The sequence below is a fragment of the Macaca nemestrina genome, chromosome 4 (assembly GCF_043159975.1).
Source record: "Macaca nemestrina isolate mMacNem1 chromosome 4, mMacNem.hap1, whole genome shotgun sequence".
NCBI lineage: Eukaryota > Metazoa > Chordata > Mammalia > Primates > Cercopithecidae > Macaca > Macaca nemestrina.
The window spans coordinates 32,698,662-32,715,703 of record NC_092128.1 but is presented as its reverse complement, the minus strand read 5'-3'; the positions used below and the strand labels follow the sequence as shown (position 1 = coordinate 32,715,703).

Genomic DNA, 17,042 nt, shown 5'->3' with positions numbered 1-17,042 from the left:
CTCAGCCTTCTTCTTGCCCTATCAGGTCAATTCTAAAGGGCTAATTCAGTTTCAAGGTTTCTATGGGTTAGCTAAGGCTTTGTTTTTACTGCACTTCCACCCAGTTTCTAATCTGTCTATTCTTGCTCTATTCCATTTCTCGTAGGTATTGATTCCAAGAACCCTCGTCAATAAATCTCCTGCATGCTAATGTATGTCTTGGAGTCTGTTTTCCTAAAACCCCAAGCTACATTGGTTGGTAATAAAGAATGTGGTTGAAGAAGGGAGATTCTAAGAAAGAATTTTGAACTTGGATCACCTGTAGCCTGCCTAGCAATGAAGACCTCATCAGTGGTGATAGATAAAGAACAGACACAACTTGGAACCAGGTAGTGATCTAACTTAACATTTTTTACTAATGTTACGCTAAGAAGGAATACTAATGAAATATAATGCACTGATGGGTAACATGTGTCAGGTGGTTGAGAAACAATATAGAGTGTCCAGAGATAAGAAGATTCGGCTAAGGGAGGAATGGGACTAGATACTGAAGAAGTTTCAGGGCCTAACCAACTTATAAGGGCGGGGATCATGAGAGTATAAACGGGACAGAATGCTGAAGGTGCTGGATTCAGAAAAGACAGAAGAACAGGAAGTTGGACAAGAAAGAGTTTATCAAATTGTAAATACTCTTGCAGGGTGGAGAATTTTACATCCTGACAAAGATCCTCGAAGATATTAAAAACATGTTTTGAGGATGGCTCCTGGAAGCTTGAAAAAATCAATGTCCACATCAAATGAAGAAAAAATGCCACAACTACCATGACAGACAATGGGAAAATCAGACCAGCCTCGGAATTTCCTTCTTTTGGTTTCCCAGTTCCACAAAGATACATGAATCCTACAAAGACAATTTAGAGATAATCTGGTCTAAACTATTTTATATACATCACAGAAAGTGTTACTTAGCATCCACTTGACAATAAAACTAGAAAGTGTTACCTATACTGAAATACATGTGCTATAGTGAAATAAGATCAGCCCCTGTCTTAAAAATAGTATTTCTTTTTAAGTAGAGTATATTAAGAATTTTTTGGTAAATTAGATAATCAACCAACAAACCAATATTCTGTTAAAATTGGGATTTATTGGGATTTATTACACACACAAAAGGAGTGTATTTCTCAAAAGCTTAAATTCATTATTCTTCTGGTGAAAGAAAAAAAAAAACAAAAACAAAAAACTGTTTCTTTGCCAAACTCCCCCTTTGCTGTAGTTATCCAGCCAGAAAGTAATATATGTCAACGTCTTCTTATTGGAAGGATTAGTGTGAATACAAATAGAACTGAGGATTCTCTATTTCCTCCATGCATTCATGTTTCTTATCTTTGTGACATTTTGAAGCCCTCCAGTTAGAGTTTTGAATGTGGAGGTGAAGGCAATGATTGAAGAGCCAAAGTACAATACTGGTGCCAAAAATACAGGAAAGCTATAGAGTGTAAGATGATAAGGGTTTAGGGGAACTCAAATCTCTCACCTCTGGTCACTTACTAGGCAGAAGTATAATCAGTCATCGGATTCATCAGCCTTAGGTCACAGAGAAATTCCTTCAAACCAATGGCTGAAGAAGCTTGAGAGAATTAGCAGACCTGGGTGGGCCTATAGAGTTTTAACCACCCATCTTACCTCCAACAATCATACACACACACACACACACACACACACACACACACACTCACACAGAGAGAGAGAAAGAAAGAGAAGAGAGAGAGAGAGACATACACACCTCCAACTATAGGAAAGTGAAAGCTAAACCATTTAGAGTAATTAATTATCTGCCCTCCACTGCAAGAGAATTGATATATTTGAATTGTCATCTACCTTTAGATGATTTTTCAATATACTTAAATGTCTTATTAGAAAGAACAAGATATTTATACCTTCTTTTCAGCCATTCTTAAGTATCTTTAAGTCTTAATGAGATATGTATGTGTTTAGCATCATTCTAAATAAAATGTCTCACTTATTTATATCAAGATAATTTGGGAGTACTGATATTAACTTCAATAATCAAGCATGTCCCATTCAGAGATGCCCATGTTAGTGTCTGTTTTGCAGGGAACTGGATAGAATAGATAACGTTTGGTAATCTGAAGATCAACCCAGTTTCAGTGTTGGCACTGGAATTTGTGATTTTTCATCTGTCTCTTGAATTAAACTTTATCTTTTAACACATTCAAATGACGAAGAGGATTAAAATATTTTAATGAACTGCCTTATTATTTGGGAGGCAAATATTTACTTAAGTTTTATATATTGATTTGAAATAAATGTTTGGATTGGATGGTTTAGTGAATAAGTTTGTAGTTTAGTGGATAACAGCACAGATAAGATGGGAAAACGAGACTGCTGATTGTGAAAACTCAGACAAATTATTGCAATTCTACATGCCTCATTTTACTTGACCATAAAATAAGACCATAATAGTTCCTAATTAATAAAGTTGTTATAAGAATTAAATGAATTAAAGTGTGAAAGCACTTAGTCTAGTGCCTGGAACTTAGGGAATGTTCAATAAATATTATAATTCATTCCTTAATTTGAAGAACATGAAGATTAGAGTTCATGCTCCTATGTGTTTAATGGGAGATAACAAACAATTGTTGAGAAGACACTGTATATTTAAATTCTATCCCTCTCTTTTCTGTATTCAGAATTTATTAGTTCCTTAAAACAGATGCAATACTTCGAGAATCTGTCAAAGTATCACAGAGAGTAGGTAAACCAATGAAGATTCAGCCTCAGGTCTTTCATACAGAAAAACCCTGACTATTTTACCATTTCACACTATCTTTCAAATTATGTTTGAGGTGGGCATGGAAACTACCATGGATTGAGAATCTTTAAGTGCTATATTTTCTTGGATATAAATTTCAAAGTCATAAATATTTTTTCAATGTCTCCCCCATGACAGACAGTTTTACCTCGAGGGTCAACTAAGATCAAACAAAAATGCAAGCAGACGTGTTGTGGATTCTGTAATGTGCCATTATTATTTGTTTCTCTTTTCACCATTTTACTTCAGAAAAAAATAAAATAAAATAAGACAAATGGGGAGGTGGGGCCAAGATGGCCGACTAGAATCAGTGGCATTCGGAGGCTCCCATCAAACAACTGCAATAAGCATTTGAATCCTTCACCGGCAACCAAGGCAACCAAGGTATAAAAGTTGTCTCATCAGAACAGACTAGGAGGTTGGCATGACCCACGGAGATAAGGAAGAACAGTGGGATGTGGCAGGCCACCTGAGAGCCACACAGGCGGGCGAGGGATCCCCCTTCCCCCAGCCAAGAGAGGCTGTGAGTGAGTGTGCTACCTAGCCGGGGAAACCATGCTTTTTCCAGAGAACCCTGTTTTTTCCAATCTGTGGGGTGCAGCCCACAGATTGGAAGATCCCACTCTCAAACTCATGCCACTGAGGTCTAACGTCCCAACCCCAGAGGGTGCTGATTCTTAACAGCCTCTCAGCTGGAATCTGCTTAAGCCTACTGAACTCCTGGGAGAAGGGGAAACCAGCACCATGGCTGCCGCTGCCTGCTGTCTAAGCCATTTGAACTTCTTGCGGGAGGGGCAGCAGTCAGCACTGGTGCTCATAACTGCCTAACACACTAAGCTCCCTGGGTGGGGGAAGGGCAGCACCCATCTCTAAAGCTCCATGCTGTGCTTTTCTCCTGCTGGAGCCAGGGAAGCTGGACAGCTTGGACCCAAAACTTGTCACCCACAGCCCAACACACCAGCAGTGGCAGTCTGCAGCCAGAGTGCCTCTTTAGGCCTGACCCTGATCCATCCCTCCTCACTAAGTGGGGCTTCCCTGCAGGAACTCCAACAACTCCACTCAGAGACTCAGAGACAGAACCCAGATCCCCCTGGGTCTGACTCCCTCGGGGGAGAGTTGGCTGCAGTCTCTGCAGATCAGCAGACTTAGCCTTTCCTCCTGGTAGCTCTGAGGAATCCAGGCAGCGCAGACAAGTAGGTTTCCTCCCAGTGAAGCACACCCCCTCCACCAAGGGACAAAGTGCTTTGTTAAATGGGCCCTGCTCCCCGTGCCACCCAACTGGATGAGACACTCCAACAGGGATTGTCAGACACCTTATATAGAAGTGACCCTACTGGCATCAGGTTGGTGCCCCTTGAGGTCAGAGGTCCCAGAAGAAGGAGCAGGCACCCATCTTTGCTGCTTTCTAGCCTCCTTGAGTGACATCTCCAGGCACAGAAGCAAATCAGATGAATAGGGCCTGAACTGAATCCCCAGAAAACTGCAGCAGCCCACAGAAGAGGGACCTGACCATTGAAAGAGAAACAAACAAGCAGAAAGCAACAACAACAGCATCAACAACAACAACAAAAAACCCACCACAAAAATCCCATCCAAGGGTCAGCAGCCTCAAAGACCAAAATTAGACAAACCTATGAAGATGAGAAAGAATCAATGAAAAATTGCTGAAACCCAAAAAGCCAGAGTGCCTCTTCTCCTCCAAATGATTGCAGTGTCTCTCCATGAAGGGTACAGAATTAGATGGAGGATCAGATAGACAAATTGACAGGAGTAGACTTCAGAAGATGGGTAATGAAAAACTACACTGAGCTAAAGGAGAAGGTTCTAACCCAATGCAAAGAAGCTAAGAACCTTGATAAAAGGTTAGAGGAATTGCTAACTAGAATAAACAACTTAGAGAGGAAGATAAATGACCTGGTGGAGCTGAAAAACACAGCATGAGAACTTCATAAAGCATACACAAGTATCTATAGCTGAATCAACCAAGCAGAAGAAAGGATATCAAAGTTTGAAGAGCACCTTGCCTTAATAAGGCATGCAGACAAAAATAGAGAATAAACAATGAAAACGAACGAATAAAGGCTCCAAGAAATATGACACTTCATAAAAAGACCAAACCTACGATTGAGTACCAAAAACCAAAAGACCAAACCTACGATTGGAGTACCAAAAGGAGACAGGGGGAGTGGAAATACAAGCTGGAAAACACACTTCAGGATATTATCCAAGAGAACTTCCCCAACCTAGCAAGACAGGTCAATATGCAAATTCAGGAAATACAGAGAACACCATTAAGATACTCCATAAGAAGGTAAACCCCAAGACACATAATCATTAGATTATCTAAGGTCTAAATGAAGGAAAAACTTTTAAGGGTAACCAGAGAGAAAGGTCAGGTCCCCTACAAAGGGAAGAACATGAGACTAACAGTGGACCTCTCAGCAGAAACTCTACGATCCAGAAGAGATTGGGGGACAATATTCAACATTGTTAAAGAAAACAATTTTCAACCCAGAATTTCATATCCAGTGAAACTAAACTTCATAAGTGAAAGAGAAATAAAATCCGTTCCAGACAAGCACATGCTTAGGGATTTCGTTACCTGCAGGCCTGGCCTGCAAGGGCTCCTGAAAGAAGCATTAAATATGGAAAGGAAAAGCCAGTACCAGCCACTGCAAAAACTCACCAAAATATAAGGACCAATGACACTATGAAGAAACTCTATAGACTAGTGTGCAAAATAACGAAATAGCTGCATGATGACAGAATCAAATTCACACATAACAATACTAACCTTAAATGTAAATGGGTTAAATACCCCAATTAAAAGACACAGACTGGCAAATTGGATAAAGAGTCAAAACCCATTGGAGCGCTGTATTCAGGGATCCATCTCACATGCAAAGACACACATAGGCTAAAAATAAAAGGGTGGAGGAAAATTTACAAAGCAAATGGAAAGCAAAAAAAGCAGGGGTTGCAATCCTAGTCTCTGAGAAAACAGACTTTAAACCAACATAGATCCAAAAAGACAAAAAAGGGCATTATGTAATGGTAAAAGGAACAATTCAGTAAGAAGAGCTAACTATCCTAAATATATATGCATCCAATACAGGAGCACCCAGATTCATAAAAACAAGTTATTAGAGATCTACAAAGAGACTTTGACTCCCACATAATACTAGTGGGAGACTTTAACATACCACTCTCAGTATTAGACAGACAATGAGATAGAAAATTAGCAAGGATATTCAGGACTTGAACTCAGCTCTGGATCAAGTGGAGCTAGTAGATATCTACAGAACTCTCGACACCAAATCAACAGAATATACATTGTTCTCAGGGCCACATGGCACTTATTCTAAAGTCAACCACATAGTTAGAAGTAAAATACTCCTCAGCAAATGCAAAAGAACTGAAATCATAACAGTCTCTCAGACCACAGTGCAATCAAATGAGAACTCACGATTAAGAAACTCACTCAAAACCACACAATTACATGGAAATTGAACAACCTGCTCTTGAATGACTCCTGGGTAAATAATGAAATCAAGGCAGAAATCAAGAAGTTCTTTGAAACCAACAAGAACAAACAGTCAATGTATCCTTGGGACACAGCTAAAGAAGTGTTAAGAGGGAAATTTATAGCACTAAATATTGACATCAGAAAGCTTGAAAGATCTCAAATTGACACCCTAACATCAGAATTGAAAGAGCTAGAGAGGCAAGAAGAAACTAACCCAAAAGCCAGCAGAAGACAAGAAACAACTAAGATCAGAGAATAATTGAAGAAGATAGAGACACTGAAAACCTTTCAAAAAATCAGTGAATCCAGGAACTAGTTTTTTTTAATTAAAAAATAGACCACTAGCTAGAGTCATATAGAAGAAAAGAGAGAAGAATCAAATAGACACAATAAAAAATAGTAAAGGGGATATCATCACTGATCCCAAAGAAATGCAAACTACCATCAGAGAATACTATAAACACCTCTACGCAAATGAACTAGAAAATCTAGAAGAAATGGATAAACTCCAGGACACATACACCCTCCCAAGATTAAACCGGGAAGTAGTCAAATCCCTGAATAGACCAATAACAAGTTCCAAAATTGAGGCAGTAATAAACAGCCTACCAATCAAAAAAAGCCCAGGGCAAGATGGATTCACAGTTGAATTCTACTAGAAATACAAAGAGGAGCAGGTACCATTCCTTCTGAAACTGTTCCGAACAATTTAAAAGGAGGGACTCGTCTCTAACTCACTTTACAAGGCCAGCATCATCCTGATACCAAAACAAGGAAGAGACACACACAAAAAAGAAAACTTCAGGGCTATATCCCTGATGAACATTGATGCGAAAATCCTCAACAAAATACTGTCAATCCAAATCCAGCAGCACATCAAAAAACTTATCCACCACAATCAAGTCAATTTCATCCCTGGCATGTAAGCCTGGTTCAACATATGCAAATCAACAAACTTAATCCATCACATAAACAGAACTAAAGACAAAAACTACATGATTATCTCAATAGATGGAGAAAAGGTCATTAATAAAATTCAACATCCCTTCAGGTTAAAAACTCTCAATAAACTAGGTATGGATGGAACATATCTCAAAATAATAAGAGCTATTTATGACAAACCCACATCATATTGAATGGGCAAAAGCTGGAAGCATTCCTTTTGAAAAGCAGTATAAGACAAGGATGTCCTCTCTCACCACTCCTATTCAACATAGTATTGGAAGTTTTGGTGAGAGCAGTCAGGCAAGAGAAAGAAATAAAGAGTACTCAAATAGAAAGAAAGTCAAATTGTTTCCACTTGTGGATGACATGATTCTATATTTAGAAAACTCCATCATCACAGTCCCCAAACTCCTTAAACTGATAAGCAACTTCAGCAAAGTCTCAGGATACAAAATCAATGTGCAAAAATCAAAAGCATTTCTTTACACAACAATAGACAAACAGAGAGCCAAATAATGAGTGAACGCCCATGTACAATCACTACAAAGAGAATAAAATATCTAGGAATACAGCTAACAAGGTATGTGAAGGACCTCTTCAAAGAGGACTATAAACCACTTCTCAAGGAAATAAGAGAGGATCCAAATAAATGGAAAAACATTCCATTATCCATCCTCATGGATAGAGAGAATCAATATCATGAAAATGGCCATACTGTCCAAAGTAATTTATAGATCCAATGCTATTCCCATCAAACTACTATTGACATTCTTCACAGAATTAGAAAGAAATATTTAAAATTTCATATGGAATCAAAGAAGACCCCATATAGCCAAGACAATCCTAAGCAAAAAACAAAGCTGGAGGTATCACACTACCTACTTCAAACTATACCACAAGGCTACAGTAACTGAAACAGACATATAGACCAATGGAGCAGAACAGAGACCTCAGAAATAACACCACACATCTACTACCGTGTGATCTTTGAAAAACCTGGCAAAAACAAGCAGGGGGGAAAGGATCTCCTATTCAGTAAATGGTGCTGGGAAAACTGGCCAGCCATATGCAGAAAACTGAAACTGGACCCCTTCCTTACATGTTATACAAAAATTAACTCAAGATGGATTAAACACTTAAATGTAAAACCCCAAACCATAAAAACCCTAGAAGAAAACCTAGGCAATACCATTCAGGTAACAAACATGGGCAAAGACTTCATGACAAAAATGTCAAAAGCAATTGCAACGAAAGCCAAATTTGACAAATGGGGTCTAATTAAACTAAAGAACTTCTGCACAGCAAAAGAAACTCATCAGAGTGAACAGGCAACCTACAGAATGGGAGAAAATTTTTGCAATCTACCCGTCTGACAAAGGGCTAATATCCAGAATTTACAAGGAACTTAAACAAATTTACAAGAAAAAAAAAAAATAAAACAGCCCCATCAAAATTGTATAAAGGATATGAATGGACACTTCTCAAAATAAGACATTTATGCGGCCAATGAACATGTGAATAAATGCTCAACATCACTGATCATCAGAGAAACGCAAATCAAAACCATAATGAGATACCATCTCATGCCAGTCAGAATGGTGATTATTAAAAAGTCAGGAAACAATAGATACTGGTGAGCTGTGGAGAAATAGGAATGCTTTCATACTGTTGGTGGGAATGTAAATTAGTTCAACTACTGTAGGAAACAGTGTCGTGATTCCTCAGGGATCTAGAACTGGAAATACCATTTGTCCCAGCAATCCCATTACTCGGCATATACCCAAAGGAATATAAATCATTCTACTATAAAGACACATGCACACTTATGTTTATTGCAACACTATTTACAATAGCAAAGACATGGAACCAACCCCAATGCCCATCAATGATAGATTGGATAAAGAAAATGTGGTACATATACATCATGGAATACTATGCAGCTATAAAAACGAATGAGATCATGTTCTTTGCAGGGACATGGATGAAGCTGGAAGCCATCATCCTCAACAAACTCACACAGGAACAAAAAATCAAATACCACATGTTCTCACTCATAAGTGGGAGTTGAACAATGAGAACACATGGACACAGAGAGGGGAACAATACACACCAGGGCCTGTTATGGGGTGGGGAGTGAGGAGAGGGAAATTAGAGGATGGGACAAAAGGTGCAGCAAACCACTGTGGCATACATATACCTATGTAAAAACCTGTATGTTCTGCACATGTATCCCATATTTTTTGTTTTGTTTTAAAGAAGAAATTTTTTAAAAAGGAAAATGGAAATTTGGAAGGGGTAGGAAGAACAAGGAAGGATAAAAATTCTGATACTCACGTTTTGCTATACTGGAGAAAGAGAGACTTCACCAGGGTTAGCTGAACACCAGACAATTCTGAGCTGCTATAGAGGGGATTGGATGCTAGGACTGTCCTCAAGGAATTTCATTATAAAAATGAAGCTGCTCCATTCTCTGGAGCCTTGGTAAAGCATTAGAGTTAAGCCATATTCTACTTAGTGAAAACCACAGGCTTATCTGTTCCTCCATGTTCTTGGCAATATAAAAATCATCTTCTCAGTAATTTATATCTTCAACACGGTCAGATGGTTCTTGCTGTCCTCTCATCCATCTATCAGATGTGAATACTTTATGTAGACTAGTAGAATAAAAAAAATCAATGAGTGAAATGGTTGATTTTGTGAATGTATACATGCACACAACACATACATACATGCATATACTATAAAAGTATAAAATAAGGTATGTTTATATGTGTGTTTGTAAAGATCATACCAGTATATCACTCTGGACTGTTTCTCTCAGAACAATGTAAACTGGAAGGGCGTTCTGAAAAATTCGTTACATTTGTTTTTGTTTCAAGTATAATGAAATATATGCCATATGTAAACACAAAATTAAGTTTCTGTCTGTTTCAGTTGCTGAATTAACTTGAAACATCTGGATGGATAATTATCAAATCCATGGTAAGTTTCTAGAAGAGGGCATATAAAAAGCTCATAATTCTGTTACAGGTTATCCTCACAGGCACCTCAGAGGAATAAGCAGTCATTTTTCAGAAGACAGAAAATGTGCTACTGAGGTGTGCCTCCTAACCTGCAGTGAAATCCACATAAATCATGGCATCACAAAAAAGGCAAACTAACAGTGATTCCAACTGTAAGCTGTGAAATGAAAGTCTCAATAGCTGATCCTCCAAACTCTGCAGCCAATTTGTAGTTGAGCTGCTCTTCACGTGGACAACTCTACACATTGTGGTCCAAAGTTTGTGACAACACAAATGTACTTATTTAATGATGGTAACTGGTATATTCTCAAGCCAAACCAGTGATTACAGGTAAGTGAATAAAAAATTAAAATTTCAAATTAAGTAGACCATGTTTTTTTTATATACAAGATTTTATATCTTCCACTATGCTGTAACACGTCATTATTTTTTACTTTGAGATGGCCTCTCACTCTGTCACCCAGGTTGGAGTACAGTGGAGCCATCTTGGCTCACTGCACTTTCTGCTTCTCAGTTTCAAGTGACCCTACCACCTCAGCCTCCTGAGTAGTTGGGACTATAGGCATGTGCCACCACACCAGGCTAATTTTTAGATTTTTTGTAGAGACAGAGTATTGCCATGTAGCCCAGGCTCATCTTGAACTCCTGGACTCAAGCGATCTACCTGCCTTGGCCTCCCAAAGTGCTGGGATTATAGGCATGAGTCACTATGCCCAGAAAAATGTCGCTTTTGTCAGATCCTTTTCTTAAGTCACTGAATAACAGTCCTTCTCACTTCCCCCAAAGTTAATGTCTGTTTTGCCCATCTCAGAGAGACTAGATACTACTAGGGAAATACTGATCAAAACAAGGAAAGAAGGAAGCCCTGGATAAAGATATAGTTTGTGATTCTATGATTTGGAACAAAATAAAGGCACTATCCAACTCCTTCTTGGCCTAGAAAGTTATATTTTTGCAAAGAAGAATCAAGAGTTTATTGACTCCCCCAGAATCCTAAACGATTTGTGAAGAGTAATGTAAATTTTCGAGGTAGATTTTCTCAAAGTGGCAGCATGTACGTGACAAGCAAACTTCTGAAAATTCCTCTTTAAATACGTCTTCCTCTCCAAAAAGTTGCCCACCAGTTGTAGCTGCTTAAAATTTCTTGTAATGTCTTTCTTCTTTCAGCACTGCTATTTCAAAAACACAATGTTGTACAGTGCTCTCCCTCCTTGTCTATACCTGGTGAGCACACAGGTCTTACATTCAGCTCCTTGAGAAGAGCACTTCTTCTGCTTGGACTGTTTATCTCAGGATAATCTGTCTCCTGATGGCAGACCACTTGTCCCCCAACCCCACCACCACCTACCTTAGAGCCTACTTCTTTTCACAGCCCAAAGTAACATTTTCTTTGATGACTCTTGAGCTGGGTTATGAAGAAAATACTCTTGTTGTACACAGCATTTCTTTTTACTTCCAATTTTTCAAATTTTTATTATGTTAAGAAAATCTAACATGAACTCTATCTTCTTAAGAAATTTTTAAGTGTATTTGTATTAGTCCACAATGCTATAAAGAACTCCCTGAAACTGAGTAATTTATGAAGGAAAAATATTTAATTGGCTCACAGTTCTGCATGGCTGGGGAAGCCTCAGGAAACTTACAATCATGGAAGAAGGCAAAGCAGGCACCGTCTTCACAAGGCAGCAGGAGAGAGAAAGGGGAAACCGCCACTTATAAAAGTATCAGATCTCATGAGAACTCACTCACTCTTACAAGAGCAGCATGGGGGAAATTGTCCTTATGATGCAATCACCTCCTACCAGGTCCCTCCCCTGACATGTGGGGATTACAATTTGGATTACAATTTGAGATGAGATTTGGATGGGGACATAGCCAAACCATATCAAGTACAATGCACTATTGTTAGCTGTGGGCACAGTAAATGTCTAGGGCTTACTCATCTTGCCTAAGTAAAAGTTTAGACACCCCATTCCACCCTGTTGATTAGAAATTCCCCTTTTCCCTTCTCCCAGTCCCTGGAAACCACCATTCTGTTGTCTGTTCTATGAATCTGACTATTTTAGACACTTCATATTAGTGAAATTGAGGTAAGAGAACAGCAGGACATGTTTTCATAACCCTGCTGATCTAAACAGGATATAGCAAAGAAACCAGCCAAAACCAGCTAGGATTAGGAATTATAATGCATTTGCATAAGACCCTCCCACCAGCACCATGACATGTTAAAAATGCCGTGGCAAAACCCCAGAAGTTATCTTTTGTAGTTCCTGGAACTCTCCACTGCCCTCCCCCTACAAAGTTTGTGAATAACCTGACCTTCAATCAGCATATAATTAAGAATGGGTCTAAGAAGTATAGCTAGCTGCAATTCATGAGGGCTACTCTGGACCACTCTGCCTGTAGGATGGCCCTGCTCTTCTATGGCACAGCCATTTTGGTGTACATTGTTGCTCTAATAAACTTGTCTTCTTTCACTGTCAGCTCACTCTTGAATTCTTTCTTGAGCAAAGCCAAGACCTCTCCCTAGCTGAGTCTCAATTTTGGGGTTTGCCTGCATTTTCCTAGCAATTATGAAGGGGCAAAATGATGAACAACATGAACAAGACAAATGAGATAAAGAGCTCGGGATACATTGAAGCTGTGGAGCTGTAACACTATGGAGCTGTAACACTATAAAGCTGTAACTCTATAGGGCTCCTAATGCTGTAAAACGTACATGAGCCAAAGGCTCTTTTCAGAGTCATCATTATTCTTGATGACTAAAAAGCCAAGGAAGCCTGAGGGAAAACTTCACCCAGGCCCCAAATTCAGACCAATCAGCAGCATATCACTTCCTTGGATGGGTGAGTGTTCCCTTCGTTGCCTCTCGATATTGACTTTTTGGCATGAACCAGAAAATCAGAATGGAGCCTCTGGCTTGGGAGTTCATTTTTCCCTGTTGTTTGGGTGCCCCTGACAGGAGCATACCTGACTCGTCCTTGTTGTCCTTTCTCTTGGACCTTTTTTATTTTTAGTCTCTAACAACTGGCTGTTTTACTCTCTTGACACTTTTTTGTTGTCATATTTGTGGTCTTCGCTTAGACTATTTGGGCAATTGTTTATTTTGAGAGGTCCCACGTTGTCCTAACTTCGGGATCCCAGAGTTGCTTTGTTCTGTGACCATAACTGTGTTAGATTTTATGCCTTTAGGGCTCACTGTTGGCCACCTTGCAGATGCTGCCAGGTTTTCAGCACTTGGAGAGGGGACCCTCATTGGCCAATGCCCAGATGCTCCTTGTTTTTCAGCATTTGGTGCCCTGTTTGCATTGTTTGTCTTTGTTACACTGCCCATTTTCGGCAACCTCTTTCTTGGCTATTTGTGGAATTCACAATATGGGAAAACTGTCATCCTATTGTCACCTCTCCTTCTATACTTTGCTGATTCAAACACCTATTTTGTCATATTACATTTGCTAATGGATGCAATCATCACTCCACTGCCTACTCATATCTCATAATTCACTTTTGTCATACCTTGCTAAATGTACTTACACCCTCTTTTCAGAAATTAGTAATGATTGCCCTCCTGACTTTTCTTGAGGAAAAGGGAGGTGGGAATCTAAAAGGAAAAATAACTGAGCTCTTACTAGACTTAGAAACATTTCTGTGTCTAGTAGTGTCTAGTATAGATCCTGTGTCTAACATAGACATGGTGACAATGGTGAACAATTCAAAAGACTCACCACTAGGGTGCCTTTTGGGCAATCGGAACAAATTCAAATTAGACGACTTACAGAGAAAGAAACTCAATTTCTATTGCAACACTGTTCAGATGCAATACAAATTGGGAAATGAAGAAATTTTGCCTAAACATGTTTTCTTACATTATAATACTATTTTGCAAATGTATTTATTCTGTAAAAAGGAAGGGAAATGGAGTCAAGTCCCTCATATATAGGTTTTTATGGTCTTTTACTAGGATCCTGACTTAAGGGACAACTGCGAGATGTTTACCATGTCCATTGACTTACCTTGCATGACTTGCAAGTGTTATTGTCCACCTGCTGTACTGTATAGGAAAAACAAAGGATTCTGGGTACTACTCATGGATATTCAGATGAAGTGGCTCTTTATTTATAACCAAGGCCATGCCACTTATTGTGTGGGGGGAAATCCAGTTCCAGATCTAAACCTTGAGCAGGATTATTGGAGAGGTACCCAAGATTTTGAATACAGAAATCACCTGTAATTTGTTTACTGGGATGATGGAAAGCTGTGTGGTTTAGCCAGTTAATTATGACAAGCTTAGAGAAGCAACTCAGAGGAAGAATGAAAATTCTGCTCTGTTTCAGGACATTTGGTTAATGCTTGGGAACCAAAATCAACATACTAATGCAAACCCAGACTCCTTGGAAGGACGAGCTCTCCTGGATATACATTTGATCACTCAATCAGCCACTGACATTAAGAGGAAGTTACAAAAGGCAGAATGGACTTCAAACTCCCATGAGCTGATTCTTAAACATGGCCGTAGGTGTTTACAACAAAAGGAACAAGATGGAGGGGGTGGAGAAAAACCAAAAGAAATAGCCAAAAAGAACAATTGTTAGGGATAACAATTGTTATCCTTAAGCCCCTGCCACCTCAAGGTTACCCAGCCTGAGGAAGTGTCCTGAGAGTGGTGTCTGGGATGTCCAGACAATAGCCCACGACTTATCAGCCCCTGGGTCATAATCACTGTGCCTTCTTTAAGCAAGAGGTCCATTGGAAAAGGGACTGCCCCAGATTCCAAAGGGAATTTTCACATTCAAACCCTTAATTGCTGAGAGAACAGAAGACTGACAGGGCCCACATTTCACCTTGGCTCCCACTAGACACCTTACCATCTCCATAGCATAACCTCAGGTAACCGTTGATGTGGCAGATCAGAATAGTGAGTCATTACTAGATATGGAAGCAGCCTTCTCAGTTCTGACTAATTTCTCAGGGCCACTATCTTCCCACTGTTGTAGCATTAAGGAAAATTGATGACTAGCCAAAACTTAGGTGATTCACCCACCCTCTTGGTTGTACCATGGGAAACCATACATTTCTTCACAAGTTATTTCTTATGCCTGAATGCCCTACTCCTTACTGGGAAGAGACTTACTTTCTCAATTACAGACCAAAGTTAAATTTGGAGAGCCTAATGAAAAGGTAATAAGACAGGAAGGGACGCTACTTCTAGCTCGAAGTGCTTGCCTTAATAAAGATAAAGAAAAGACTTCCTTCCCACCACATAGTACTTCTCAAGGAGACGCCTATGTTTGGGATATAGAAGTTCCTGGTACAGCTGTTAATATACCTGCAGTTCAGGTTACTTTGAAACCCAACGTTAGTTACCCATGGAAAAAACAATATCCTTTGAGACCCGAAGACAATGGGGCATACAGGCCCTGGGAGTGAAGTTTCTGAAGTACAGACTGTTACAATTCTGTCAGCCCCCATGTAACACTCCCATTCTGCGTGTACAGAAACCAAACGAGAAATATAGATTTGTTTAGGATCTGAGGACAGTTAACCCTTAGAAAACTTAAAACTGTTGTTTGGCAAACAGACAGATAAGCAACTTACTACCAATGCATGAATAATATATAAACAAGCTACTGGTTTCATAGCTATAACCAGGGAACTGACCCCAATTATATCTGGTCAACTATAAAAATGCCCTCCCAAGCCTCTCATGGTTTTTACCCTTCCTATGACCTTTATTAGTTATCTTGTTACTACTAATCTTTGGCCCTTGTTTGTTTAACCTCCTTGTAAAGTTTGTGTCTTCTAGATTGCAAGAATCTCATGTGAAAACAATGCTGGCACAAGGCTTCAACCTATCTCATCCTCTGACCTGGAAAATGAAGACATCATGCCTTTGAGCTCCTTAGATCAGGAATCCAAAGATTTTTTTCCTCCTCCAATGCTAAGCAGGGTCTATACCCATAAAACCAGCAGGACGCAGCTACAGAATATAGACCTCCACCCTTTTACAACCCCTTATGATTAAGGATGAGTATATAATCTCTGAAGAGAGAATGAGGTAGGAGATCAGCATGACTTGTTTTTGAGACCCTGCTGACGTAAACAAGATGTAACAAAGAAACCCGCCAAAACCAACTAGGACCAGGAATTATAATGCATTTGCTTAAGACACTCTCACCAGCACGATGACAGTTTTAAAATGCCAGGGCAACAACATGGAAATTACCCTATATGGTTCCTAGAACTCTCTGCTCCTTTTCCAGAAAGTTTTTGAATAACCTACCCTTCAATTGGCTTATAACTAAGAGTGGATATAAATATAGGTAGCTAGCAATCGATTCACAGTGCTACTCTGGACCACTCTGCCTCTGAGATAGTCCTGGTATGTCTATGGGTCAACCATTTTGCTGCACACTGTTGCTGTAATAAACTTGCTTTCTCACTGTCAACTTGAGAGATGAAGCTAGCTAGATTTCTAGGTCATTCTTTTTTTTTTTTTTTCTTTAAAGATCTTTTTTTTTTCATTATTCATAGATATCATTGTTTCTGTAGGAAATTCTTTTTTTTTTTAATTTATTTATTATTATTATACTTTAAGTTGTAGGGTACATGTGCATAACGTGCAGGTTTGTTACATATGTATACTTGTGCCATGTTGGTGTGCTGCACCCATCAACTCATCATTTACATCAGGTATAACTCCCAATGCAATCCCTCCCCCCTCCCCTTCCCCATG

At 39.3% G+C, this 17,042-nt stretch overlaps 1 long non-coding RNA gene across 1 annotated transcript; it reads left to right on the top strand.

The window, feature by feature from the left end:
* Positions 1 to 297: 297 nt before the first annotated feature.
* On the top strand, positions 298 to 16,800 carry LOC105474865 (uncharacterized). Its single transcript, XR_982986.3, has 4 exons — positions 298 to 368; positions 10,317 to 10,639; positions 14,644 to 14,821; positions 16,099 to 16,800. It is a non-coding gene; the product is annotated as an uncharacterized lncRNA (long non-coding RNA).
* Positions 16,801 to 17,042: the final 242 nt, after the last annotated feature.